The sequence below is a fragment of the Anguilla anguilla genome, chromosome 2, assembly GCF_013347855.1.
Source record: "Anguilla anguilla isolate fAngAng1 chromosome 2, fAngAng1.pri, whole genome shotgun sequence".
NCBI classification, from domain to species: domain Eukaryota; kingdom Metazoa; phylum Chordata; class Actinopteri; order Anguilliformes; family Anguillidae; genus Anguilla; species Anguilla anguilla.
Window position 1 is genome coordinate 18,394,043 of NC_049202.1, and position 4,451 is coordinate 18,398,493.

General features: G+C 44.6%; 1 non-coding gene across 1 annotated transcript; it reads left to right on the plus strand.

Moving 5' to 3' along the window:
- Positions 1-493: 493 nt before the first annotated feature.
- On the plus strand, positions 494-587 carry trnai-uau. The gene is made up of 2 exons: positions 494-531; positions 552-587. It is a non-coding gene; the product is annotated as a tRNA-Ile (tRNA).
- Positions 588-4,451: the final 3,864 nt, after the last annotated feature.

Genomic DNA, 4,451 nt, shown 5'->3' on the forward strand with positions numbered 1-4,451 from the left:
AGACGGAAAGGGCCCTGGGGATTACCTAAAAGCGGGTAACGTGAGAGGGGCCCGCCTACTCCTTTCCAGTTCCCTGTTGCCTCTGGTGCCAGAGAACTCTCTCCGGCGTGGACCTCGGCCATCAATCGTCTCATTGGTTGATGGGGATTATGCATGTGATCGATCGGGGGAGAGAAACATTTGCTGTCTAGTTCTGGGTTCAGCCGGCTGATGCTGTTGTGTGCGTGGGCGTGTGATGCCAGACAAAAATGCACGGTCTAATTTCCAGGTTGGCCGTGATGATGCGAGTGATCTGAAACTGGAACCTGCGGCCTTTTACGAGAATGTACTTACTGCACGCCAGGGGTAAGAGCTTGGGGTATTAGGCTAATGGATACTAAGGACAGACAAATTACAAATTCATGTTGTTGTTCTCTGGCCTGCCAGGCTGCTAAATTTGTAGCCGAGTTCAATTTTTGGTAGTTCATGTATATACTGATATATGAGTAGCAGAGCTCCAGTGGCGCAATCGGTTAGCGCGCGGTACTTATACAGCAGTACAAAGCAGAGCAATGCCGAGGTTGTGAGTTCGAGCCTCACCTGGAGCATACATTTGGCTGCAGTGTAGTATAATGAGTCTTGCAACCTGAAGGTCACAGGTTTAATTCCCACATTTAGGACACTGCTGTGTTGTTGTACCCTTGATTAAATTACTTGTACTAAAGTACTAACCTGCATTTCTTCAGTATATATCCAGCTAAATGGATACAATGCAAATGCTAAATTAAAGTTGAGCAAGTCGCTCCGGATAAAAGCCTCTGCTAAATGCCTGTCACTCTTTATTTTCCATTAAGGTAGAGCAAGTGAAAATTAATGTTTGACGGCAAAGGGGCTGTAACCTGTGCATGCCAGTCAAAATGCTGCTTTTGATAAGGACGGAGTGTAGCGCAGTGGGTAAGGAACTAGACTTGTAACTGAAAGGTCGTAGGTTCTATTCCCGCGTAAGGACCCTGCCGTTGTACCCTTGAGCAAGGTAACCTTAACCTGCATTGCTTCAGCATATATCCAGCTGTATAAATGGATACAATGTAAAAAGTTGTGTAAGTTGCTCTGGATAAGAGCGTCTGCTAAATGCCTGTAATGTAATGATTAAGATATCGCTCCTGGATAGTTCACGTTGTTTTTACATTACTGGTTTAATGAAGAGTCTGATGAAGAATGAAGAGAAGTGTAGCAGACTACAGTATGCCACCAGCATTCACACAGTGGTTCAGTGGAAAGTCTAATACAGTTATGTGGTTCACTGACATTCTGGATTCTTAGCTATTTCAGCAATCCTTAAATAGCTAAGGGTTGGTTTTCGGGCAAAACACCTTTTATGGAAGCCAGATTGCAATGAGCCTGGCAAGCGAGGCCAGGGTGTGCATCATTTAGCTGCCAGGCAGTTGGACACATTGCTGCACGAAGGACTCGCGCTTTTAACTGGATCCACCACTCATGCGATTAACGTTGAAGGAAAAAAAAACTGACAAGGGAAAATGACTGCAAAAGAAGAGCAAGGATGTGAACCAGTGCTTTAAAAATGACAAAGTGAACATGCCAATCAAACCCACAGAGGGAAGGCAGCCGGTGAGAGGGAAGAGGAAGCTGGTACGTGTTTCGCTGCACATTCTTCTCTTTTCCACTGCTGGGTCCAACTCCTCCTCTGACTTGTTCAGGGCTTCTCCTCCCTTTCCAACTGGTAAGTGTTTGACGGCAGCCATTACAACACTTTTTATATCCGCTGATGGGGAAGAGATATAAAAAAAAACAAAATCCATGCCGGTCACATGCTTGAAACGCTGCCATTTTGTAGTTTTATCCTCTACAGCTTGCTGCAGAGGCACGTCAAATAAAAATGAAGATTGAGGCTTTTGTACTTTTGTTCAGGTGTAACCGATATCAGCCCTCACAGTAGAAAAGGTGCAGTGTTTTCTTCCAGACCCAGAGAATGTGAGATTTTATTGGAGAAAGATGCACAGATGAATAAATTTCTGTTATGGTACAAATGGCAAACGAGGCTGAAACACAACTTAGGAACTCCAAGGTTTGAGTGAAAATTTACACCCTCCCAGCAGTTTACACCAATACTGTGCCAGCTGAGCTCTGGCAAGAGAGCCAGTGCAAAAAACACCAAAATCCATTAGATTACTGGCATTTAGCAGACATTCTTATCCAGAGCAACTTACACAACATTTACATAGCATCCATTTATATAATTGGATATACTGAAGCAATGGAGGTTAAGTACCTAGCGCAGGGGCAGAACGGCAATGCCCCCCTGGGAAATCGAACCTATGACCTTTCAGGTTACAAGACCAACTCCTTATCCATTATACTACACTACCACCCGAACTCCACAGGTTGGCCAGTCAATCAGTTGTTTCATCAACCAGTCAATGAATCTGCCCTTTTCAAAATAAATCAATAAAAAAAATATTGTGTTTAGTGCACTTCAGCATCAGAATTATTGCAGAGCATGGTATAAAAAGTTCTGCCCCCCTTTCTTTATTACCAATTTCTGGGGGTCCTCTTTCAGTTTGGGAGATCGCACATTAGCAAGCACAAGTGCCTCTGGCTGCTGTTTTTCTTCTCTCTGCAATGCACCTGCTTAGCTGTGCATTTATTGTGCTGGAGGAGTGTGAAACTGAAGCTAGTGGTGCAGGTAGCCCACAGATATCAGATCAGCTAGAGTGCTACTTGGTCAGAAATGTGGCAGGGAACGTTGTCCCTGGGTGATGCTGTCGCTAACTGTGCCGTTACCCTCTCGGGTAATAAGGCCATAACTGATACTGCCATGGTAAGGGTGCAGTTCTATCTGTGGGCCACATGTGTTTAGATGTGTAGTGTTGCTTCAGGCTCATCTTAAATTTTTTTTTTTTTTTTTGACAGCTCAAGGTTCAAGGGAGTCAGAAGTAAAATACTGAGTCAGGAAACAAAGAAAAAATATGCTTCATATCTGGAATTTTCACATGCCTCTTACACAGACAACAGGAGAGGAAAATGTTCCAAAGTGAAATTGAGGTCTCTGACGTACCCAATAAATTTATAGTCCACTTCTGGCCCGCGCCGAAGCTCCAAGCAGGCTCGCAGTTACGACCCCTTCAAGAACCAAGCGAGATTTACGTCTGTCCAGCAGAACCCGCGTCAAATTACTGTAGCTTTCATCATTTACGCTGTGTTACCCAGGATACAGAGCAGAAGGCAGGGCTCACTCCAGCCCCGCCCGGTGGGCTCCAGAGTCATGTGCCCTGGGAGCTGCAGAGTAGCCTGGGGTTAGCACAAGCCTGGGGGCGACCATGTGTTTGTGTTGACAGATGGGCATACATGACAGCATCAAGTTCTTAACTCATTTCATATATATATATTAAGCCATTTGATTATCAGTGGCATTTCCTTCTGACATCTACGACGGCAATCGCAACCACAACATTTATTTTGCCTTTTTGTATAGCTATTTCCATAGTAATACGATCGCATTTCAGGCTAGAAAATAACCAGTTAATCCAGAGAAATTGCTGAGTTGTCTTAGAATCTTTATCGCAACAGAATGTATCAAGGCTGGCAGCCCGGATCAAATTTGTTGTGACAGCTGCCGTCCAAAACAAACACCTGAGAGAGGCCACCTGTGTGCGTGCCTCCCCCAAGGCGTTACGTCATTGTTTTGCATTGCGCAGCTGTCGTAAAAACATGCTGGCTTCGATAAACAGACTCGATAAGCTCGGAGCCATACGATTCCAATGAATAGGACAACTTGGAACCGGTTTGCGATTCCCATCCCTATCTAAATGTGCCCAGCATTCCAAGGCTTATTGTAAGATTCAGTAGCCAATCAGGACTTGAATAGTCTGCAGACCCTGTGGCTCTCCGGAATTGGGGTGGCAGATCCCTGCTGTATTCTGTATTTATTTAATGTCTCTGTGCTGTCCTTTTCTACATTCTCTCTATGCACCCTCTCTGTACCCTCTTTCACCCTCAGGTTCAACCCCTGCTCATTTCCCAGAACACCATGTGACCCAGCACCATGTGACTCAGGCCTTGACCCACTCTACTCACATCACATCTGCAGGCGAAACCTCTCCCAAGGTGACTTACGATATGTGCAGTCTGGAGACTGGTTTCTCTCTTTTTCTCTCAACTGGAATCCCCAACTACATTTTTTTCTCTCTATTGGAATCCCCAACTACATTTTTTTCTCTCTATTGGAATCCCCAACTACATTTTTTTCTCTCTACTGGAATCCCCAAATACATAGTTTTTCTCTATTGGAATTCCAAACTATATTTGTCAAACTCATTTTTCACCACCCCCTGTCATTTCAGGAGAGCACAGACAAGCACACACTCTCTTCTAGCACATGTGATGTCTAGTCAATGCTTCTCTTCACTCTGCATTTCGCCTATTTGATAAATGTGTTTCACTGGTGTGTAATG